The 27,568-nt window shown below is 30.7% G+C and overlaps 1 protein-coding gene across 1 annotated transcript in view; it reads left to right on the top strand.

Moving 5' to 3' along the window:
* The first annotated feature begins 282 nt into the window (after window positions 1-282).
* The window catches only part of LOC145269132 (neuropeptide prohormone-4-like), a 422,569-nt gene continuing 395,283 nt past the window's right edge, over window positions 283-27,568 (top strand). The window contains exon 1 of the mRNA XM_080124736.1: window positions 283-1,969. The gene's annotated coding sequence lies outside the window, so the exon portion shown is untranslated. The remainder of the gene's footprint in view (window positions 1,970-27,568) is intronic.

The raw sequence follows: 27,568 nt of genomic DNA, 5'->3' as shown, positions 1-27,568 counted from the left end.
TTATTATTATTATTATTATTTGTTCCAGCGTTCTTTCCGTATTTCCGGTGCTTTTACCCGGACTTTGCGCGTTTTCCCTTGCTAACCCTCAACACACACACACACACACACACACACACACACACACACACACACACACACACACACACACACACACACACGCACACACACACAAACACACACACACTTTCCTTGATATTTTCCGTTCCCGCTTCGGTGCCAATAAGCAGGTAGCAGTTCCTTCTCATGCGCACCCCCCCGCACGCACGCGACAAGCGAGTCGAGTCGCATACACTTACCAACAAGACACCATATTTTAAAACAGCCATTAAAACAACAAAAACAAAACAAAGTAAACGTAAGAACCAACAGAAAAATTTGAGATCGTTTCAAATTCATGCAAAGAGATAAATGCGCACACACATGCATTGTTTGATACGCGCTCACGTTTACTTAAATATACAGACGCAAACATTGGTTTGAGTGCGCGTGTAAATATATATATATATACATATATATATATATATATATATATATATATATGTATGTATATATATGTATGTATGTGTATGTATACGCTTGTGTAGGTGTGTACGCCGAGCACTTGCTTTAGTTAGATGTATCACGGACGGATAAAATTGTGCGAGAGATTGCAGTTTTACGTCTGCTAGAAACGAGGCCTGAGACTAAGACGAAGTCCGCGTTGGACTGCCACTATAAAAAGAAAAAAGAAAGAAAAAAATAGAAGAAAGAAGGAAGGAAAGAAAAAAAAAGGAAGAAAGAACGGAAGAAAGCTTTGAGGAAAAGAAAAAGAGGATAAGGAAGGCGAAAAGAAAGGAAAGGGGAAAAAGAGAGGGACGCAGACAAAACTTTCCGGAAGAGAAGAGAGAAAAAAACGAAAGGAAAGAAGAAAAGAAGGAAAAAAAGAAGTAGAGATGAATAAAGACTAGAACAAGAAAATAAGAAAGAAAGGGACATAAAAAGGAAAAGAAAAAGAAGAGGGATAAAAGAAAGGAAAAGAGGAAAAAGAGAAAAGAAACAACTGAAGAAAATAGAAAGAAAAACCTGATATCTAAGGAAGAAAAAGGGAAGAAAAGTAAAGAGAAAGAAGGGCCTAAAAAAAAGGGGGCAAGAAAAAAACTTTGATATCCAGATACGAGAAAGAGAGAGAAAAAAAAAAACGAAAGAAAGAAAAAAAGGAAAGAAAACAAAGAAAGCGGAGGTGGAAACTCGTTGATATTTACATTTTAGAAATAAGAAGAACAAATTAAAAAGTAGATAAGACAGAAAACGGAGAAAGATTAAGACCGATAGATAGATAGATAGATAGATAGATAGATAGATAAAGAGAGAGAGATAAAGAGAGAGATAAAGAGAGAGAGAGAGAGAGAGAGAGAAAGAAAGGGATACACTTTTTAAAAGAGGAAAGGAAAATAACTTTGGAATTCAAATCACAGAAAAAGAAAACCACATTTTAGAAAAAAAAAATCCGAAACTAGATAAATCAGAAAAAGAGAGAGAGAGAGAGAAAGAGAGAGAGAGAGAGAGAGAGGGAAAGGGATAGAGGGAGACACACACACACACACACACTTTTTTAAAAAGAGAGAAGAAAAATAACTTTCATATCCAGATCCAACGAACAGAAAACTAAAGAAAAGAACGAAAAAAAAAAAAGACTTGACTTTGCTGTCTACATCTTGAAAAAACAAAATCCGAAAGTAAATAAGCCAGGAGAGAGAGAGAGAGAGAGAGAGAGAGAGAGAGAGAGAGAGAGAGAGAGAGAGAGAGAGACTACAAAAACGCTCACATTTCAGATCTAGATCCCCAGAAAAACAAAACAGGAACAAACAAAAAAAAAAAAAAAAATAACGAAGAAAAGAAAAAGACGAACGTCTCAACAGTGGGTTTTGAGTGAACCGAAACCTTTGTGTCCGTGCAGCTGACGTCGCCAAGGATCACCAACGCAAGGGTAAGCCTATCCGTTTCTTCTTAAACCTGTTGCGTCATAACTTTTCAAGGATTGATGTATTAAAGCATCTACTTTATAGGCGAACACACGTACACGTATACACACCGTCGCAACCACATACACACATATACACGTTTTCGCATACACTCGCACGTATATACATACATTTTTTTTTATTATTTCCAAAATCACCACACATTAGTTTGATCACCCATCACCACGACGTCGACTGAGGAAGGGGTACACTTAATATCTTTAACCCCGTGGGCTGGGGATCTAACGAACAACGTTATCAGCGTGATTATGCGGTATTCTAGTCGTTTCGTGAGACCGAAGGTATAGATGGACGATCAGACAAATAAATATGCATTTACATAATTAAATTACTATTCAGTTTTCTTATATATATATATATATATATATATATATATATATATATATATATATATATATATATATATATATATATAGAAAATAAAAAGGAACAAACCGTATTGTGTTCATCAACGTTTCGTCTTTATTTCGAGACTTCCTCTGTATATCTATATATATATAAGAAAACTGAATATATATATATATATATATTCAGTTTTCTTATATATATATATATATATATATATATATATATATAAGAAAACTGAATATATATATATATATTCAGTTTTCTTATATATATATATATATATATGTATAAATTTGTTTTTTTTTATGTATTGATATTCATATTAAAAACCATTTTTTATTTTTTTAAAAAAGAAAATACAACTCTGTTATATATGGTTCGTGGAATTGCATTCACTAGCAAAAGATCTAGCTAATTTGCATATTCTTTTAAACATTCATTTTTAATTAATTCCCTATTAGTTTTTTTTTTTTTTCTTAGGTTTTCCTATGGGATGATCATCTTTAGTTAACTATTACGTGTAATTATATTCATGCAGATATTCTACATGATTTATACTTGCATAATATTTGCGTAAAAACTTTATAGAAAACACAAACCTCTTTCTATATATATATTTTTTTAAAACGATTTGCCTACCAAACTCCTTTGTCAGTTTTTGGTCCCAAGACATGAAACTTAATATATAGGGTATTCGGACGCATGCGAAACTTTATATTTGTGTTTTAGCCGGAGAAAACCGGTGCAAAAGTGTGAAAAATTTTATTTTTAAATTGAATTTGCCAGGTGAAGATCGAACGACGGCATTACGAATATGCATGCATAACGTAATAGCTATTTGTTTAAGATGTTAATTTTTAGCCTTCTGATAAACATGTCTTCTTAGTTCAGGCAATAACGTCAAAATAAAAACTTAAATCGTAAGCTAAACGTGTTGGTTTCGGTTCTAGCTGGTGGCACGCGAGTCATTTTTTTTTTTTTTTTACTTTTAAAATCATTACTATATATTGAGTCCAATATAATATGATAATCAATATGAAATCTGCATTAATCAAAATATTATATTAAAACGTATTTTACGACCAGGCAATGCCGGGCGACTTGCTAGTATATATATTATTATTATCTATATATCTATAAAAGTGAACGTGTCTGTCTGTCTGTCTGTCTGTGTGTCTGTGTGTCTGTCTGTCTGTGTACATTTCCCTACGCAATAACTCTGTCAATTTTTAGTCTATAGACTCGAAATTTGAAATACCGGGTACTGAGATTTGGGAAAATCGATGTGACGGGTGGCAGCCAGAAATTTGGCTGTTAAGGGGTCAAATTTCAACGATTTGACCTTTAAGAACTCTACCAAACTCCTCCGACAATTTTGGGTCTAGACACTTGAAATTTTAGATATAGGTTCCTTGAACCTGGATCTAACTTAATAAAGTGATTTGAGCCCGAAACTATAAATTTTAAGGGGTCATAATAGGGGTCAAATTAAAAAAAAAATTTGCTCTTTTTTTTTTTTTGCTCAGCATACACCTCCAAACACCCGGGCAACGCCGGGCTGAAATGCTAGTACATATATAAGCGTATAAGTACTTGTGCCTGAACTATCAACTAAACGCTAACCACTGTCCCATCTTGTGCTTGTTTTGCAAGTATTTTAATAGCAAGAGGTCTGATGAACTCTGAGCATTAGTACCCCCTCGACAACAAACCCGACAAGCAGCAAAATCCCACCACTACACTGTAGAGATCCCTAGATGTTGATAAGCCTTCTACTCCAATAGCTGTTTCTCTCGGATTGCTGCACTTTGGAATTTCCTCCCAGGCACCTGCATCCTGGCTGTATCGACATGCAGAAATTCAAATGTAATGTGAACAAATAGTATTTAACTGAAAATCTGCTTCCAAATGTATGATCTAAATGCCACTTGTGAATAATTTTCCCCTTCATCAATGTGAGGCTTTCATATATTAATGTTATTTTGTGCGTCACGCTTGCATCTTTTTTCTTCCGAGTGACTGTCGTTTAATTGTTATGACCTTCCATTTCTTGTAATAAATAATTGTACTAAGAATTCTTCATAAATTTTGGTTTCAGTTTCGATTATAGTTGATAGCATTCAAGCCATATATACATATACATTTTTTCTTCATAAGTTTTGGTTTCAGTTTCGATTATAGCTGATAGCATTCAAGTCATATATACATATACATTTTTTCTTCATAAGTTTTGGTTTCAGTTTCGATTATAGCTGATAGCATTCAAGTCATATATACATACACATTTTTCTTCATAAGTTTTGGTTTCAGTTTCGATTATAGCTGATAGCATTCAAGTCATATATACATATACATTTTTTCTTCATAAGTTTTGGTTTCAGTTTCGATTATAGCTGATAGCATTCAAGTCATATATACATACACATTTTTCTTCATAAGTTTTGGTTTCAGTTTCGATTATAGCTGATAGCATTCAAGTCATATATACATATACATTTTTTCTTCATAAGTTTTGGTTTCAGTTTCGATTATAGCTGATAGCATTCAAGTCATATATACATATACATTTTTTCTTCATAAGTTTTGGTTTCAGTTTCGATTATAGCTGATAGCATTCAAGTCATATATACATACACATTTTTCTTCATAAGTTTTGGTTTCAGTTTCGATTATAGCTGATAGCATTCAAGTCATATATACATATACATTTTTTCTTCATAAGTTTTGGTTTCAGTTTCGATTATAGCTGATAGCATTCAAGTCATATATACATACACATTTTTCTTCATAAGTTTTGGTTTCAGTTTCGATTATAGCTGATAGCATTCGTCATATATACATACATATTTTTCTTCATAAGTTTTAGTTTCAGTTTCGATTATAGCTGATAGCATTCGTCATATATACATACACATTTTTCTTCATAAGTTTTGGTTTCAGTTTCGATTATAGCTGATAGCATTCAAGTCATATATGCATATACATTTTCTTCTTCATACGTTTTGGTTTCAGTTTCGATTATAGCTGATAGCATTCAAGTCATATATGCATACACATTTTTCTTCATAAGTTTTGGTTTCAGTTTCGATTATAGCTGATAGCATTCAAGTCATATATACATATACATTTTTTCTTCATAAGTTTTGGTTTCAGTTTCGATTATAGCTGATAGCATTCAAGTCATATATACATACACATTTTTCTTCATAAGTTTTGGTTTCAGTTTCGATTATAGCTGATAGCATTCAAGTCATATATACATACACATTTTTCTTCATAAGTTTTGGTTTCAGTTTCGATTATAGCTGATAGCATTCGTCATATATACATACACATTTTTCTTCATAAGTTTTGGTTTCAGTTTCGATTATAGCTGATAGCATTCGTCATATATATATACACATTTTTTTTCATAAGTTTTGGTTTCAGTTTCGATTATAGCTGATAGCATTCAAGTCATATATACATACACATTTTTCTTCATAAGTTTTGGTTTCAGTTTCGATTATAGCTGATAGCATTCAAGCCATATATATATACACATTTTTTCTTCATAAGTTTTGGTTTCAGTTTTGATTATAGCTGATTGCATTCAAGTCATATATGCATACACATTTTTCTTCATAAGTTTTGGTTTCAGTTTCGATTATAGCTGATAGCATTCAAGTCATATATACAGATACATTTTTTCTTCATAAGTTTTGGTTTCAGTTTCGATTATAGCTGATAGCATTCAAGTCATATATACATATACATTTTTTCTTCATAAGTTTTGGTTTCAGTTTCGATTATAGCTGATAGCATTCAAGTCATATATACATATACATTTTTTCTTCATAAGTTTTGGTTTCAGTTTCGATTATAGCTGATAGCATTCAAGTCATATATACATATACATTTTTCTTCATAAGTTTTGGTTTCAGTTTCGATTATAGCTGATAGCATTCAAGTCATATATACATATACATTTTTTCTTCATAAGTTTTGGTTTCAGTTTCGATTATAGCTGATAGCATTCAAGTCATATATACATACACATTTTTCTTCATAAGTTTTGGTTTCAGTTTTGATTATAGCTGATAGCATTCAAGCCATATATGCATACACATTTTTCTTCATAAGTTTTGGTTTCAGTTTCGATTATAGCTGATAGCATTCAAGTCATATATACATATACATTTTTTCTTCATAAGTTTTGGTTTCAGTTTCGATTATAGCTGATAGCATTCAAGTCATATATACATATACATTTTTCTTCATAAGTTTTGGTTTCAGTTTCGATTATAGCTGATAGCATTCAAGTCATATATACATATACATTTTTCTTCATAAGTTTTGGTTTCAGTTTCGATTATAGCTGATAGCTCTCAAGTCATGTATTCATATACAATTTTTCCTTCATGAGTTTTGGTTTCGGTTTTGATTATAGCTGATAGTACTCAAGCCATATATCCATACACAATTTTTCTTCATAAGTTTTGGTTTCGATTTCGATTCAAGCTGATTTTAGCACCCAAGTTATATGGATATTTCTTTTTTACTTTTAAAATTACAACTTTATAATATATATAAAAATCGATAGAACATTAACTCTATAATAATATATATGAAATCTGCAAGGATTAAAATGTCATATTTAAGCGTACTTTATGACCTTGTTACGCCGGGTGTCCCTGCTAGCTTAGATAAATACTTTTGCAGTTTTAACAAAAGAGCTACAATAATATCGGAGCGTCTCCAGCAATATATTACAGATGAATTAGTCCCTTGTGGAATTCCCACAGGTCCCGTTAATTTTTGTTTAATATGATTGTCCTGAATACGTGTCTCGTCTTCCGACTAGCTATCAGCGCAACCAGTTCACTGGAAACCCAGAGGCTAGATGTAAAAGCCTTGTTGTTAAACGATCAACTTCGAAGCTAAACCTTGCTATAGGAAATGGAAGGAATTCATCGATTTGTAATGCATGTCATTATATTTTGTTTGATGTGTGTATTTATTGCGATAGCGGAGCGTTTTAAACTACCTATCTATCTTTTAATCTATCTATCTATCTATCTATCTATCCATCTATCTATCTATTCATATATCTATCTATCTATTCATCTATCTATCTATCTATCTATCTATCTACGTATCCATCTATCTATCTATCTATCTATCTATCTATCTCTCTATCCTGTCTTTCTTTCTATCTATCTATCTATCTATCTAACTGTCTTGCACCTCCTCGTCTATCTATCTCTATACTAGCAAGGAGGCTAGACATTGCTCGGGATTGAATGAACGCTGCCCAAGGAAGGTGGGCTCCCTCTATCGAGCTAGAAGACTACTCACACGTGAGAGTATCCTGTATCTCTACAATGGCTACTATACATCCATGCATGGAGTATTGTTGCCACATCTGGGCTGCTGCATCTACCACTAACCTCTCCCTTTTGAATAAGGCCCCCCAAAACGAGTTTTCAATCTAATAGGTCCCACTTTGTTTGCTAAGCTCAAAACCCTGTCCCATCGCCGCAATGTTGTATCTTTCGGCCTGTTTTACAAATATCTTAATGGAATATGCTCTGATGAAGTCGTTGCATTTGTGCCCCCTCGGCGTGCATATCCCCGACAAACCTGCTTAGCAAGAAAATTTTACCCCTTCACTGTTCAGGTTCCTAAATACCAGAAAGTTTTGACTTTAATAATTTCTTACTTCGAAGAGCGAGACTTTGGAATTCCCTTCCTGCTACCTGCTTCCTTGACTGTACTGATATACCGAATTGTAACGTATCCTTGGACCTTTATTATTCCTAATATTCATAAACGATCTCCCCAAACAAAATTGCCTCTGAGGTGGGTATATATGCTGATGATATCACGCTCTATAACAGACACGACAGAAAAACAAATGAACACATATCTAAAGAAATGGCAGAACCACTAGAGGATGACCTCCAATCTGTAGTGGAATGGGCACAAAAATAGATGAGCACATTCAATGCTGCCAAGACTAAACTTGTTTCCTTCAATAATTATAAGAAACCTTCTCTACCACCAATAGCAATGACCAAAGATTCATTATCCGAAAGTACTTTTTTTAAACTCCTCGGCCTAACGTTCACAGGAAACATGAGTTGGCATTCATTGGTATGCTGAATTATTATTGCACATAAACACACACACACACACACACACACACACACACACACCCTACCCCACCCTAAAGGAAAAGAAAAAAACATTAGCAGAAAGAGATAGCGACTACAGCCAGGTCAACGTCTCCCTGGACAAGCCCAATAAAAGAGCAATAATATATATATATATATATATATATATATATATATACTTATACTTTCTATTTGTTTTTACATAAGCAGTAATATGTTGCTACAAAATCATGAGCATGTTTCAGTCAGCTAGTTACCAGTAACTAGAGACCACTTCAGCCGATATTGTTAAGGGCGGCTATCACACACGCATACATATGCCTTTCTTTCTAGTCTTTTATTATTTCAATCTCTATTTTATTACCTCCCCCCCATCCTTTCCTCTTTATTCCTATATTTCAACACCGACCATAACCGACACTCCTATTTGGTCTTCTTCGCATACAACTAAATTTTATTTCTTATTCTTATTTATACAACACGTGACGGAACCTCCTGATAATAATTCCATATGGCGTCGTATAAGCTGTACCGCCTGAATGGGTCTATAGTTACTAGTAACCAGCTGACCGAAACATGCTTATGAATGTGTAGCGGCATATTACTGTTTATGTAAAAACAAATAAAAAGTATACCTTGCCCTACATCGGTATTGAGCACTTTTGTATTAATCTCGTTAAACTTTATTGGTTACTTCAGGAAAATATTAACCTCTGATTATATATATATATATATATATATATATATATATATATATATATATATATATGATATTTATTTCAACACTATACATACATATTTCAAAGGCCTACCAGAGGTTTCAATGCGTTGAATCAACCATAATTGGTTGGAAAAAGTCAGTGCAAATTCATTAGCGACTTTGAAAAACTGACTCTTTCCAACCTCTTGTGGTTGATTCAACGCATTGAAACCACTGGTACGCCTTTAAAATATGTATTTATATAGTAATAAATACTGTATCTTAAACTCTCACACCCACGATCGGGCACTTTATTGGATTTTTATCATCACCTCCTGACATACTATATATATATATATATATATATATATATATATATATATATATATATATATATATATATATATATATAAGTGAAAGTGTTTGGTCTGTCTGTGTACAATTCCCTACCAAATAACTCTGTCAATTTTCAGTCTACAGACTCAAAATTTGATATACAGGGTATTGAGATTTGGGAAAATATTTTTTATCCGTTATCGGCCAGAAATTTGGCTGTTAAGAGGTCAAGGTTCAACGATTTGCCGTTTGAGAACACTAATAAACTCCTCGGCCAATTTTGTGCATAAACACTTGAAACTTTAGATATAGATTCCTTGGACATGGATCTAACTTAATAACTTGATTTGAGCCCAAAATGATAAGTGTTAAGGGGTCATAATAGGGGTCAAAGTTTTTAAAAATTTGTACCTCTGTGGTCTCTACCAAATTACTAAAGACAATTTCTGGTCTAAACATTTGAAATTTTACATAAAGGGTATTCAGAGATAGGGCAAGCTTTTTAATCGGTTTGGGTCGAAAATTTGAGCTACAAATATATAAATCTATGTAGGCATGTTAGCATGTCTGCCTAAAACTTTCGACAAAGGCGACGGATTTTCACAAGATCAATATCGTTTTGAAGCTCGACCTTTCAGACGACAAATACCGAAAAATTGGCTAAAACCATTAATTTCTTCGCCGTCAACTGGGCACTTTTCTACAGGGAGGGGTTACTTTTTTCACCGATATTTTCGAAAGTCTAGCCTTAATTTAAACCTACGTTATTTCCGGTTTGGCGGTGGTCGTAACAGCAAAGACGTCACGTTTTTTTCACGTTCTTTTCCTCCATTCGCGGTACGGATTCGAGCCTGCCTTCCTACTAACACATTTTTGCCCCCCCCCCTTCAAACACCCAGGCAACGCCGGGCTCCCATGCTAGTGTATAATGGACTCTCCCGTCGTGTTCGACGCATGAGGGCCAAAAATTCGCTCTGTTTCACTCTGCCTTCAAACCAAGCCGCACGACTCACAGCATACAGTGTATATATATATATATATATATATATATATATATATATATATATATATATATATACTGTATATACTATATATATATATATATATATATATATATATATATATATATATATATATATATATATATATATATACACACAATAATAATTATTAAATACCTACAGACACTAGTTTTTCATCCTTTCGGGAATCATCAGTGTAAGGTGACACGATTACTGCCGGTTGGAAGACTCGAACCCAGAGATGAAGCCATTTCCTTTTCCAACAAACCGTCTCGGCAAACCTTACCCCCGAGAAATATTGTTGAAATTTAAACATTTATTTTTAAATGGCTTAACGTCTGTCAGAGTGATCTAATGATTATAATATCAGGATTAGTACATGGAAGCTTAACTGACCGCTTCATGTCAACTATAAAGTGCTTAATGACAACAACCGATGTTCTTTAAGGGGTTGGCATTGTTATTTACTATAATAATAATTAAATACCTACAGACACTAGTGTGTCATCTTTTCGAGAATCATCAGTGCCAGGTGTCACGATTAACACCAGTCGATAGATTCGAACCTGGCGACAGAACCAATCCCTGTCTTCATTAGCAAGACCCTTATTTATTCGGCTACCGTTAACCGCTAGAAATATTATTGAATTTAAACATTTATTTAAAAAAAAAAAAAACTTTTTTTACGTCAGTCAGAGTGATCTAACCATTACATGATGATATATGCATAAAAGCTAAATAGGCAGTCTTTAATTCAACTGAAAGTGCTCAATGATAAAAAAAACGAGTGTCTTAAAGGGGCTGGCATAATTATTTACTATAATAATTATTAAATACCTACAAACACTAGTGTTTCATCCTTTCGGGAATCATCAGTGCAGGGTGTAACGATTGACGCCAGTTGAGAGATTCGAAACCCGGCAATAGAAGTCATGTCTGGCTCTATTAGCGAAGGCCCGAACCATTCGGCTACCGTCAACCGCGAGAGATACAGTTGAAATTATATATTTATTCTTATTAAATGCTTTTAACGTCAGCCAGAGTGATTTAATCATTATATGACGATCTACGTGTATTAGCTAAATTGACCAACTTTATTACAACTGAAAGTGCACAACGATAAGAAACGAGTTTCTTAAAGCGGCTGACATAATTATTTACTATAATAATTATCAAATACCTACAGACACTGGTGTTTCATCCTTTCGGGAATCATCAGTGCAGGGTGTCACGATAAACGCCAGTTGAGAGATTCGAACACTGGCAACATAAGTCATGTCTGGCTCTATTAGCAAGGACCCGAACCATTCGGCTACCGTCAACCGCGAGAGATACAGTTGAAATTATATATTTATTCTTATTAAATGCTTTTAACGTCAGCCAGAGTGATTTAATCATTATATGACGATCTACGTGTATTAGCTAAATTGACCAACTTTATTACAACTGAAAGTGCACAACGATAAGAAACGAGTTTCTTAAAGCGGCTGACATAATTATTTACTATAATAATTATAAAATACTTACAGACACTGGTGTTTCATCCTTTCGGGAATCATCAGTGCAGGATGTAACGATTAACGCCAGTCGATAGATTCGAACCCGGCGACAAAAGCCATCTAATTCATTAGCAAAGCCCGCATCGGCTACCGTTAACCGCGTGAAATAACGTTGAAATTAAACATTTTAGTTTTAAATGGTTTTTACGTCAGTCAGAGTGATCTAATCATTGTATGATGATCTATGTATAAGATAAGAAACGTGTTGTTTAAAGGGGCTGACATAATAATTTACTATAAAATACCTACAGACACGAGTGTTTCATCTTTTCGGGAATCATCAGTGCAGGATCTCTCTCTCTCTCTCTCTCTCTCTCTATATATATATATATATATATATATATATATATATATATATATATATATAATTTAAAGGAGATTAGAACAATAGTCTAAAGAGCTGAGTGTATTTTAATGTAACAGTGAAATTACTAGTTTAATTAAAATACAGGAAATAGAAAGTGCTCGTTGTAATTTAGATATATAATAAGCTCGATAGGTAAATATCCTAGAGCTAATTCAATATTAAGTAATGTGATTGATAATTTAAAATTTAAAAATCAAATTATAATTAAATTAAAAATCCGTTTCATAAGAAGGAACAATAACAAAATCAATTATCTGTACGATCGTTTCGGAAAACAATGCTTTTTTTATTGTGGTATACATCAAGTTATGTACAATAATTATATATAGATTTTTGATAAGCAAGGTCTCTGATGTTCTGATGAGAAACATTAGGTTTCGAATTACCATGGTGACTCAGTAATTCTAATTGATGTATACTCTTATAAAGTAAATGAATAAATCTATGTATCTATATCTATCTATCTCTCTCTCTCTCTATCTATCTATCTATCTATATATATATATATATATATATATATATATATATATATATATATATATATATATTAAGTAATGTGATTGATAATTTAAAATTTAAAAATTAAATTATAATTAAATTAAAAATCCGTTTCATAAGAAGGAACAATAACAAAATCAATTAACTGTACGATCGTTTCGGAAAACAATGCTTTTTATTGTGGTAGACATCAAGTCATGTACAATAATTACATATACCACAATAAAAAGCATTGTTTTCCGAAACGATCGTACAGATAATTGATTTTGTTATTGTTCCTTCTTATGAAACGGATTTTTAATTTAATTATAATTTGATTTTTAAATTTTAAATTATAAATCACATTAATATATATATATATATATATATATATATATATATATATATATATATATATATAAGTAAATTCTTGGTACAGCAAAATGGAAGGAGAAATTTCAGAGGAAACATAATTTAATTTAAATCAAAAAGATCAAAGAAACAAAAAAAACGGGCAGGTGGAATTGTTAAAATTTCCTTAAGGACTTATCGTCTGACCCTCTAAGAGGAAACGTCAGAATGATAAATTAAAAACTAAGAATCGAATGAGGAAAGAGGGAAATTGGTTTCAGTTGGAAAATCAGTGAGAGAAAAAAAAAATATATATATATATATATATATATATATATATATAATTCTCACTGTTCAGGTGGTTTTAAATCAGTAAATATTTCCAACTGATGTTTCAAAATCTTTTGTCTACACAGGCTAGGTCGAGAGTTATTAATGACTAACGCCTCAATGATATTGAGATGATAGTTCGACCTAGCACTGTATAAAAGAGAAAACCAACCATCGGAATATTGGTCAGAACACCTATTTATACTAATCAGGTGATTACCGATGGCGGACTCATGAGCTATATATATATATATATATTACTATAATAATTAAATACCTGTTAACCGCGAGAAATATTATTGAATTTAATTTGTTTAAAGGGACTGACATAATTATTTACTATAAAATACCTAAAAACATTAGTATCATCTTTTCGAGAATCATCAGTGCAGGATGTCACGATTAACACCAGGCAACAGAAGCCATCCCTGGCTTCATTAGCAAGTCCCTTATCCATTCGGCTACTGTTAACCGTTACCAGGGCGTCTAGCGTTGCCCGGTCGTAAAATGCGTTTAAATATGACATTTCAATTCATGCAAAGATTATACTTATTATTATAGAACCAATTGTTTAGTAATTATTACATTGTATCCAATATATAATTACTAGCGTTTCAGCCCGGCGTTGCTCGCGTGTTTGGAGATGTATGTTAAGCAAAAAAAAAAAGAAAAGCGGTCAATTTTTTTATAAATTTGACCTCTACTATGACCCCTTAACATTTATCGTTTTGGGCTCAAATCAAGTTAATAAGTAAGATTTATGTCCAACGAACCTATATCTAAAATTTCAAGTGTTTAGACCAAAAATTTTCAGAGGAGTTTGGTAGAGTTCTCAAAGGTCAAATCGTTAAATTTGACCCCTGGCCGAAAACCGATCACAAATCAAATATATCAAATTTTGAGTCTGTAGACTTAAAATTGACAGAATTATTGCGTAGGGAAATGTACACAGACACATAGACATACTAACATATCTATATATGTTAGTATGGGTGCCCGGGTGTTGGGAGGTGTATGCTGAGCTAAAAACAAAAAAAAAAGAAAAAAATGGTCAATTTTTTTCTTTTTTGACCCCTATTATGACCCATTAACATTTATTGTTTTGGGCTCAAACTGAGGTATTAAGTTAGATTCATGTCCAAGGGACCTATATAGAAAATTTCAAGTGTTTAGACCCAAAATTTTCTAGGAGAAGCAATTCTCTGATTTAAAAAAAAAACATAAAGCGGGAGACCAATACCCGCATTAAGCTGGTTCGCAGTTTAATTTGTTGCTGGCTATCTTGCTCTTGCTTGTTGCTGGATCTCAACATTTTGAACCGAGAGAGAGAGAAAAAGAGAGAGAGAGAGAGAGAGAGATTAGCTGCCATAAAAAGCTAAGACTCTGTAACATCATCTGTGCATGGATAATTCCTTCAGGCATTTGTCTATTAAAATGGTCCTGTGGCGATGGAAATCATTTTTGGGCTCATGGACTTTAAGTGTCTGAGGGAGTTGCACTCGTCTGACAAGACGTTGCAATAATCATGTTTTTATTATGTATGTATGTATGTATTTGTTTTGGTTGTTTAGAGAAGGAAAACCCTGATATAAAACCTGCGGCGACTGCTGCTTCCAATGATGTTGACATGCTCTTCTTTTTGGTTCAATATGGCAGTTGTTTAGAGAGTGGGATTGTCTCGGTGCAAAGTCTTTTCTCACTATAAAAAGCTTCAAGCACAGGAATTACTTGATATGTAATGGAATACACATTTGACCATCAGTGTGTATCTCGATAACAAAAAGACTGGCTGTAGCCTGAAACGGCAAACGGACACTCAATGCGGATATGGATTTCAATGAAAATAAAGGCTCTGGAACATTCAAGGTATTAACTGGAATGGGTTAAGGGCGCCACAGCCTGGACCCGGTCATCAGCAGATGTGCAGGACTGTAGAAGGTTCATAGAAGTGACCGTCCGGCATGTGCTGCTGGTGGCGCTCATGTCTGCCCAAGTTGAGCCAGAGATGTATTAAGTAATAGCAATACTTTAAAACGAGTTTGCAGCCATCATGTATGTATGTATGTATGTATGTATGTATGTATGTATGTATGTATGTATGTATGTCTGCCTAAAACTTTCTACAGAGGCGACGGATTTTCACGAAATCTGTATCGTTTTGAAACCCGAACCTTCAGACGAGAAGTATCGCAAAATTGGCTAAAACATTAATTTCTTCACCCTCAACTGGGCATTTTTCTTTACTTGAAAACAAAAAAAAGTAAAACAGAGGGAATATGGTGAAGAAAATCGTGATTACACATGAATGGATAGTCTGGTGGAAGATAAAAAAAAAGTTTTACCGTCACTGGATTATTTATCTTCCACCAGACTATCCATTAATGTGTAATCACGTTTTTCTTTACCATATTCCCTCTGCTTCACTTTTCTTGTTTTCAAGTAAGATCTTTGACTTACTTGTTGTTTCATCAAATACTTCTGCATGCAAAATCCGATCCTGCATTTTGCTAATTCTTACCCTCTGATGAGAAGGAAAGTATTTTTTCGAAACTCCGTGGATTAAGGACTATCCACTTATCAAGTGTTTCCTTTTCAGATTAAATATGTTTTTAACTCATTTAAAAGTGTTTTTTAACATATTTTATTAACTGTTTGCTCATATTACAAGCTCTATTTCCTATTTGGTTTTATCGAGCTTTTACATCTGGCTGAGATAATTTTATAAATATTAATTCTTTAATATTTATAATATACTTTAATTTTACCATCTTGGATCATTTTGGTAAATTTAATTGTAATTTGTAGTTTATATATATATATATATATATACATATATATATATATATATATATATATATATATATATATATATATCAAAGCTTGAGATATTAAAAGTAGTTACTAATGAACTCGACGATGTTGTTGCATAGTGCTTGATAACAAAAGTAATACTTTTTTATTCATTAAAACATAAACAGCTTCTTTGGTCGCTACAAAAAAACATCTGTTTCAGTCAATGAGAATTCATAAGACAATCCCGAACAATCTGATGCTAAAGAGAAAATATGTTTTCTGGTTCTCCTTTTTTCTTTGGCGTCAGATGGTTCAGGGTCTCCTGATGAAGTCTCATTGACTGAAAGAGATGTCTGTTTGTAGCGACCAAATGAAACTGTTTATATATATATATATATATATATATATATATATATATATATATATATATATATATATATATATATGCATGGATGCTTTTTTTACATGTTAAGACTTTCGTATATGAGACAGTTTTTTTCATGTTTCCAACTACAAACCACATAAACATCTTTTCAGCGAGTTAATGGAATTTCCGGAAATGTACAAAATAATTCATAACAGTTCATAATTGCACTTTTTACATAAAAGAATAAAAACAAAATATTTTAAAAAATGAAATAAACTTGCATCGAATATCTTCGCTTCCCAAACTGGTTGGCTTCTAGATTGTTATCTGTACAAATCAAATCTTCATGAATAGATTTCTATCCCCCCCCTCTCTCTCTCTCTCTCTCTCTCTCTCTCTCTCTCTCTCTCTCTCTCTATTCCCCTTCTCTCTTTCTCTGTTTACCTCTCTCTCTCCGTCCCTCCCTTTCTTACTTTATATATATATATATATATATATATATATATATATATATATATATATATATATATGTATATATATATATAGTAAGAAGATCCTATAGTGGATGAAACGCGGAATATTCAGCGTAGCTTAATCGCCATATATATTTTCTAAATTACTAACTAGCTCTACATACGTATTGAACACTTTTGAAGTAAATACTTAAAGTTTACGCATAAATCTATACTTTCGTATATTAATTTTATGTGAGTAAATTAAGTAGTTATATATATATATATATATATATATATATATATATATATATATATATATAGAGAGAGAGAGAGAGAGAGAGAGAGAGACATTAGTGTTTCATCTTTTCGGATATCATCAGTGCTAGGTTACAGGATTACTACCGGTTGGAAGATTCGTACCCGGCTACGAAGCTATCTCTGACTAACTAACCTAAGCATAATCTCAACCGCGCGAAATATCGTTGAAATATTTAAATTTAAATGTCGTAACATCCGGCCATAGTGATCTAATCATTATAACATCATAATCAACGCATGGGAGCTTAGGCGACCGACTTTGTATTACAACTTAAAGTGCTCAAAAATAAGAAATCAAGTTTTTTTTTTTAAGGGACTGACATTATTATTAAAATAATAATTTTGACATATAGTTTATTTTTTAAATATATATAAATGAAAAGGAATTTAGACTTTGTTTTAAATATATATAAATGAAAAGGGATTTAGACTTTGTTTTAAATATATATAAATGAAAAGGAATTTAGACTTTGTTTTAAATATATATAAATGAAAAGGAATTTAGACTTTGTTTTAAATATATATAAATGAAAAGGGATTTAGACTTTGTTTTAAATATATATAAATGAAAAGGAATTTAGACTTTGTTTTAAATATATATAAATGAAAAGGAATTTAGACTTTGTTTTAAATATATATAAATGAAAAGGAATTTAGACTTTGTTTTAAATATATATAAATGAAAAGGAATTTAGACTTTGTTTTAAATATATATAAATGAAAATGAATTTAGACTTTGTTTTAAATATATATAAATGAAAAGGAATTTAGACTTTGTTTTAAATATATATAAATGAAAAGGAATTTAGACTTTGTTTTAAATATATATAAATGAAAAGGAATTTAGACTTTGTTTTAAATATATATAAATGAAAAGGAATTTAGACTTTGTTTTAAATATATATAAATGAAAAGGAATTTAGACTTTGTTTTAAATATATATAAATGAAAAGGAATTTAGACTTTGTTTTAAATATATATAAATGAAAAGGAATTTAGACTTTGTTTTAAATATATATAAATGAAAAGGAATTTAGACTTTGTTTTAAATATATATAAATGAAAAGGAATTTAGACTTTGTTTTAAATATATATAAATGAAAAGGAATTTAGACTTTGTTTTAAATATATATAAATGAAAAGGAATTTAGACTTTGTTTTAAATATATATAAATGAAAAGGAATTTAGACTTTGTTTTAAATATATATAAATGAAAAGGAATTTAGACTTTGTTTTAAATATATATAAATGAAAAGGAATTTAGACTTTGTTTTAAATATATATAAATGAAAAGGAATTTAGACTTTGTTTTAAATATATATAAATGAAAAGGAATTTAGACTTTGTTTTAAATATATATAAATGAAAAGGAATTCGGACTTTGTTTTAAATATATATAAATGAAAAGGAATTTAGACTTTGTTTTAAATATATATAAATGAAAAGGAATTTAGACTTTGTTTTAAATATATATAAATGAAAAGGAATTTAGACTTTGTTTTAAATATATATAAATGAAAAGGAATTTAGACTTTGTTTTAAATATATATAAATGAAAAGGAATTTAGACTTTGTTTTAAATATATATAAATGAAAAGGAATTTAGACATTGTTTTAAATATATAGAAATGAAAAGGAATTAAGACTTTGTTTTAAATATATATAAATGAAAAGGAATTCAGACTTTGTTTTAAATATATATAAATGAAAAGGAATTTAGACTTTGTTTTAAATATATATAAATGAAAAGGAATTTAGACTTTGTTTTAAATATATATAAATGAAAAGGAATTTAGACTTTGTTTTAAATATATATAAATGAAAAGGAATTTAGACTTTGTTTTAAATATATATAAATGAAAATGGAATTAAGACTTTGTTTTAAATATATATAAATGAAAAGGAATTTAGACTTTGTTTTAAATATATATAAATGAAAAGGAATTTAGACTTTGTTTTAAATATATATAAATGAAAAGGAATTTAGACTTTGTTTTAAATATATATAAATGAAAAGGAATTTAGACTTTGTTTTAAATATATATAAATGAAAAGGAATTTTGACTTTGTTTTAAATATATATAAATGAAAAGGAATTTAGACTTTGTTTTAAATATATATAAATGAAAAGGAATTTAGACTTTGTTTTAAATATATATAAATGAAAAGGAATTTAGACTTTGTTTTAAATATATACAAATGAAAAGGAATTTAGACTTTGTTTTAAATATATATAAATGAAAAGGAATTTAGACTTTGTTTTAAATATATATAAATGAAAAGGAATTTAGACTTTGTTTTAAATATATATAAATGAAAAGGAATTTAGACTTTGGTTTAAATATATATAAATGAAAAGGAATTTAGACTTTGTTTTAAATATATATAAATGAAAAGGAATTTAGACTTTGTTTTAAATATATATAAATGAAAAGGAATTTAGACTTTGTTTTAAATATATATAAATGAAAATGAATTTAGACTTTGTTTTAAATATATATAAATGAAAAGGAATTTAGACTTTGTTTTAAATATATATAAATGAAAAGGAATTTAGACTTTGTTTTAAATATATATAAATGAAAAGGAATTTAGACTTTGTTTTAAATATATATAAATGAAAAGGAATTTAGACTTTGTTTTAAATATATATAAATGAAAAGGAATTTAGACTTTGTTTTAAATATATATAAATGAAAAGGAATTCAGACTTTGTTTTAAATATATATAAATGAAAAGGAATTTAGACTTTGTTTTAAATATATATAAATGAAAAGGAATTTAGACTTTGTTTTAAATATATATAAATGAAAAGGAATTTGGACTTTGTTTTAAATATATATAAATGAAAAGGAATTTTGACTTTGTTTTAAATATATATAAATGAAAAGGAATTTAGACTTTGTTTTAAATATATATAAATGAAAAGGAATTTAGACTTTGTTTTAAATATATATAAATGAAAAGGAATTTAGACTTTGTTATAAATATATATAAATGAAAAAGAATTTAGACTTTGTTTTAAATATATATAAATGAAAAGGAATTTAGACTTTGTTTTAAATATATATAAATGAAAAGGAATTTAGACTTTGTTTTAAATATATTTAAATGAAAAGGAATTTAGACTTTGTTTTAAATATATATAAATGAAAAGGAATTTAGACTTTGTTTTAAATATATATAAATGAAAAGGAATTTAGACTTTGTTTTAAATATATATAAATGAAAAGGAATTTAGACTTTGTTTTAAATATATATAAATGAAAAGGAATTTAGACTTTGTTATAAATATATATAAATGAAAAAGAATTTAGACTTTGTTTTAAATATATATAAATGAAAAGGAATTTAGACTTTGTTTTAAATATATATAAATGAAAAGGAATTTAGACTTTGTTTTAAATATATATAAATGAAAAGGAATTTAGACTTTGTTTTAAATATATATAAATGAAAAGGAATTTAGACTTTGTTTTAAATATATATAAATGAAAAGGAATTTAGACTTTGTTTTAAATATATATAAATGAAAAGGAATTTAGACTTTGTTTTAAATATATATAAATGAAAAGGAATTTAGACTTTGTTTTAAATATATATAAATGAAAAGGAATTTAGACTTTGTTTTAAATATATATAAATGAAAAGGAATTTAGACTTTGTTTTAAATATATATAAATGAAAAGGAATTTAGACTTTGTTTTAAATATATATAAATGAAAAGGAATTTAGACTTTGTTTTAAATATATATAAATGAAAAGGAATTTAGACTTTGTTTTAAATATATATAAATGAAAAGGAATTTAGACTTTGTTTTAAATATATATAAATGAAAAGGAATTTAGACTTTGTTTTAAATATATATAAATGAAAAGGAATTTAGACTTTGTTTTAAATATATATAAATGAAAAGGAATTTAGACTTTGTTTTAAATATATATAAATGAAAAGGAATTTAGACTTTGTTTTAAATATATATAAATGAAAAGGAATTTAGACTTTGTTTTAAATATATATAAATGAAAAGGAATTTAGACTTTGTTTTAAATATATATAAATGAAAAGGAATTTAGACTTTGTTTTAAATATATATAAATGAAAAGGAATTTAGACTTTGTTTTAAATATATATAAATGAAAAGGAATTTAGACTTTGTTTTTAATATATATAAATGAAAAGGAATTTAGACTTTGTTTTAAATATATATAAATGAAAAGGAATTTAGACTTTGTTTTAAATATATATAAATGAAAAGGAATTTAGACTTTGTTTTAAATATATATAAATGAAAAGGAATTTAGACTTTGTTTTAAATATATATAAATGAAAAGGAATTTAGACTTTGTTTTAAATATATATAAATGAAAAGGAATTTAAACTTTGTTTTAAATATATATAAATGAAAAGGAATTTAGACTTTGTTTTAAATATATATAAATGAAAAGGAATTTAGACTTTGTTTTTATTATATATAAATGAAAAGGAATTTAGACTTTGTTTTAAATATATATAAATGAAAAGGAATTTAGACTTTGTTTTAAATATATATAAATGAAAAGGAATTTAGACTTTGTTTTAAATATATATAAATGAAAAGGAATTTAGACTTTGTTTTTATTATATATAAATGAAAAGGAATTTAAAAATAATACAAATAATAATAAAAATAGGAAAAATTTGACTGATTATTATTTATTATTCTATGATTGTATCGTAGTATAGAAGAGTTTCATGGCGTAATCGTAGCATATGTATGTATACAAACATTATTAGCTACATAGGTACATTCATGGATTGAAGTGATTTCATTTTAAATATGTCAATAGCTCAAACGACAGGGTGCGCGGCTTGATGCTAAATGATTTGGCTTCGATTCTCGCTGATGGCACCCGTGTAATATATTTTTACTTTTTAAAATCAGTGCTGTATATATATATATATATATATATATATATATATATATACGAGGGGCGTGCAATAAGAAATACCCCTGACCCACTTTTACTTGTCTGATCTAGCTGAAATTTTGCACGTGCAGTGACTTATGTCTCTAGAGGTTATGTAGCAAATTACAGCTCTGAAATAATTGTGGTTTCTGTTTTACAAGTGTTTGAACTGAGTCAGGTGTGAAATGGAGCCTGTTGAATGTCGAGCAGTGATCCGTTTTTTGTATTTGAAAGGACGCACACCACAGGAGACTTTTAATGAAATGAAAGAAACTTATGGTGATAATGCCCCATCATATGACCTTGTAAAACGCTGGAATCGTGAATTCAAACATGGCCGGAAGTTTGTGGAAACAGCTCCCAGACCTGGTCGTCCCCCCTTCTGCCATTGATGGGGCATATGTCCGTCAAGTTGAGGCTGCCATTTTGGAAGATCAGCGCATTACTATTCGCCAAATAGCCCAAGATGTCAAGATTACTACAGGGTCTGCGGAAATTATCATTCATGCCCATTTGGGTATGCATAAAGTGTCTGCCAGATGGATTGCCAGGTAGCTCACACCATTCCAGAAGCGAGAACGCATCGAGTGCTCGAGGATGAATTTGGAGATGTGCCAATAAGATGAGTGAAAGTTTTTCAAAAGACTGATTACACAGGATGAAACGTGACTCCATCACTATGATCCAGAGACCAAAGCCCAGTCAATGCAGTGGAAGCACTTGGACTCACCAGCTCCAAAGAAGGCAAGGGTGCAGCTCTCCACTGGCAAGGTCATGCTCACAGTCTTCTGGGGCCAGGATGGGGTAGTGATGACAGATGAATAAGCTCTATAATCACAAATACGAATTCTGCATGAATTAAAATATATTTAAGCGTACCTTACGACCGGGCAAGAACGGACCACTCCCCGCTAGCATTAAATAACTATTATGATCTTGAGTGCTTTATCTTGAGAGAGGGAACCTGATTGATTTAAGTACGTACGTACTTAAACTTTCAAGAACAGAATACATTGTAAAAGCCCCTGACTTCAACGTGAATAAATTATATTAATTACTTGGTTGGAAAACTGTTTGGCTAACATACCCAGTGAACCAAGGACATGGAGTACTAAAGATATATAATTAAATCTTTAAGAGATCTCTCCGTATGAGTCTCTGAAATAGTGGGAGAATATTTGGTACTAGTGCATTTTGCGTACCGAATTCCATTTCCGTTTGTATGAGTTGGCCAGTTGTGTACAAATCCCAAGAGCGATAGGAGACTTCTAGCAATGTTCAACGAGCGAAATTGGAGATGCGCCGCTGTACAACTCATGCGCTCTACCGATCCAAGTTATTACAACAGCAGCATTACCAGCCCCTTCAAGATGCAAATCCGGACGGTTCAACGATTGAGGACGTGCCCAGGGTGTTAAAAACAAAGTTTCTAGCCACGGTGAAGGTATTTAGTGTGGTTTTAATCGAGGATCACATCATGCAATCACACATCTTCCAAGTCGACTTGAAAGTCAACATCAAAGTGTACCTGAAAGTGCTGAAGGTGGCTGCTGGAAGACCCTAGGTGGGGTAGCAGGAATCGGCGCCTGTGCACCAGTCCAAAGAGACGCAGAAGGAGTGCTGCAACTGTGTGCCCTTCTTTCACTGCTCCCCTCCTCCTCTAACCTTAACCTGCTGGACTACTTCATTTGGTCATACGTCGAGAACATCACCAACATGACTTCCAACAAGACCAAAGCCGGGCTGATCGCCGCCATCCATCGAGAATTCGTTTGTGGAAAAGGCATGCTCCCAGTTCTGGACCCGGATCGACACATTCAGATACACTTGTTGAACATTGTGTCAGTTTCAGGTATGATAGAAGGCTCCTATCGGTCTTAGGATTTGTACACTATTAGCTAACTAGTAGATAGTCAGTAAAAAAGGGGAGCCAGGTACGTCCAAGGATTGAGTACTGTTGCCACATCTGGGCACGTGCTGCTAGAAAGGACTTATCCTGTCTTGGTAGAGTTCAAAATAGACTTCGTAGCTTCGTAGGGGATGTCCTTTTCCCTTCCCTGCAACCTCTTTCTCACAGAAGAGGTTGCGAGTTTGTCTCTGTTTTACCGTTATTTTCATGGCAAGATCTCGACTGAGCTCCAATCCATGGTCCCCCTCGACAAGCTTTCACAAGAAACACTTGTCTAGCAGAAAAGACTATCAACAATTTTCCCCACTCTTTATCTGTGCCTAAACCTAAACGTAGATTCCATGAACAAAGCTTCTTTCTTGGAACTGCACGCCTATGGAATTCTCTTCCGTTTTCCTACTTTCTCGCTGACGACAATATGGTTGTCTTCAAGTTCAACGTAAACAAGTTCCTGATGAGCCGTTTCCCTTCAATAATCCACTTTACCAAATTTCCACCACTAAAGATTATTACAGCATTGTCCCATTGACCACTGTACGGGCCTTGATGAGTGGCGACTCCTTCGTAAAAAAAAATAGACTCTCTGCTGAACACGTTAAGTTTGGGGAAATGAGTTAAAAATAAAGAAATATACAAAATACTGTTAAAACCTCGCTCAATATATGTTACCGTGACATAGGCTGACGTATATAACTAAAAACCCCTATTATACCGAATGCCCCACTAAAAAATAGCCCAATCACTTTCTCTAATCATTTTTTCAGGTTAAACGGCCCTGTAAAAAGTAGTGCAATCTCTCTAATCTTTCTCTTACCGACCAACTGACACCACAAGACAAAACGCAATTCTTTTATCCAACAAGACGGCGCTACATGCCATATAAGTTAACAAATTTACCGAATTTCCATCACAAACAATTACTGAATTGTACAATTTCTATTGTACACTCTTTAACCTTATCCTCGATTAGCCCTTTGGCCTTGATAAGTGGTGGTACCAATGTAAAAAAAAGCAGAAAAAAACGCTTTATCTATAACTTTATTGTTTCACCCCGTAGTAGTGGAACATATTAAGGATACGTTTTTCTACAAAAAAAAGTGATACGTTAGGCTTTTCAGGGGTTCCTTTATTAATTTAATTTTTTTTTTTTTTTGTCAATTTGAATTGTTAATCAAATGTAAAATGTATGTTCAGGAATGTTTGCGCGTTTAATGGAATGGTTCTTATTATTTGATCAATCATGTTAGAATAGATTTCCCGAAAAAGAGAAATAAATAACATAAAGCACGTGACTTTGAAAATATTGTACTTTCACTTTCACTTTCACTTTATAATCCGTATGGATTTTTTTACGAGACATGCGACGCGAAGTCAATGTTTTACATAATCTATTTATTTTTAACAAACAAATAAATGAAACTAAGCAGTCGAATCGATGTCTAATATATTTATCTGTTTTGCTGGGATACCTCTTTTATTATATTTTATATTTTTTATTTATCTTTAAAAAAAACTTATTCTCTTCATGCAATTCACGTTTGAGGTATTAAATGTTTTACCCTGGAAAATAAAGAGCCAGAACACGTTATTGTTTTAGATTTCATTTTTATTGTGATTTGGATATTTATATTTTTTTATTGTAATCCACTATTTAGATTATAGCTCAGGATCAGGTTTTAAAGCTGTTTTTTCTATCTCTGCTATCCAAAATGTCGCCATTTTTAGCTTACAGGGTGTCCTAAAAATATGACGTCATTTTAAATGGCAATATGTCAGAAATTACTAAATGTATCTTAATGAAACTGCACAAACTTTATGCTGAACATCAGAAATTTTATTAGTTAACATTAAAAAAAAATGATTTGTAGATTATATAACCTATTTCATAATTTTCATAAATTTCATAATTTTCATAAATTTCATAATTTTCATAATTTTCATAAATTTCATAATTTTCATAAATATCATAATTTTCACAAATTTCATAATTTTCATAATTTTATAAATTTCATAAATTTCACACTTTTCACGAATGTTCAATACTAGCAGTTCAGCCCGGCTTTGCTCGGGCTCTATAAACTGTTCATTACATTCTGTGCATATATATATATATATATATATATATATATATATATATATATATATATATATATATATATATATATATATATATTTAGTAATGTGATTGATAATTTCAAATTCACATTAGAATTAAAAATTAAAAATCTGTTTCATAAGAAGGAAAACAACAAAGTCAATAATTTGTACGATCGTTTCGGAAACGATGTTTTTATTGTGATAGACATTAAGCCACGGACAATAATTTTGACATATAGTTTTTTTTAAACAAAGTCTCCTCATCAGCAAAAGTATTGGGTGGGGTTTTTTCATATATAAAAGACACCATAAATAAACCTAGAAATTTTTAAGTAAGGCAGATGTATCTTTTAATTGTTCGCCTTTTGAAAACCGTAATTATCGTCGAAGCATTCATTTGGATGTTGATTGTAGCTTATAAATGTACGAAAATTTATATATATATATATATATATATATATATATATATATATATATATATATATATATATTAAAAAGTTTGACTCATGTCCATGAAACGTACATCTGAAATTTTAAGTGTGTATACCCAAAATTGGCGGAGGAGTTTTTTAGAGTCTGCAAAGGTCGACTCTTTCAACTTTGAGATCTTGGCAGCAAAATTTTCGCTCAAAAACTGATTAAAAGGCTTATTGCAGGTGTCTATACGGGCTGTGAAAAATTCGAGGTCATTTTAACGAAAGTCGCCAAAATTATTGGCTTTGAAACACCCTGTATTTTTAATCGAGCTCCCTCTGAGGGGCTTTGAAGTCTTACACAAGTATATGAAAATACGACATACCAAGGGATCTTTCTGTCAAACTTGGACCTTACAGGTGCCCATGTTTTCCTTTGAGTTTGAAAGACAACAAAAATATCTCTGGAGATTTCCAGCATTTTCTTCCTCTGTCGTTATTTCAAATTAATTTGAATTCTCGCAGCAGCCGTTTACCATTGACTTATCACTGTTTCTGGCTATTGACCTTTTCTGAAAGCTTAGTAGTAATGTCTT

This window comes from Euprymna scolopes, chromosome 45 (assembly GCF_053919585.1).
Source record: "Euprymna scolopes isolate OS-2025 chromosome 45, ASM5391958v1, whole genome shotgun sequence".
NCBI lineage: Eukaryota > Metazoa > Mollusca > Cephalopoda > Sepiida > Sepiolidae > Euprymna > Euprymna scolopes.
The sequence above is the reverse complement of the archived record's forward strand: the minus strand, read 5'-3'. Positions and strand labels throughout refer to the sequence as shown.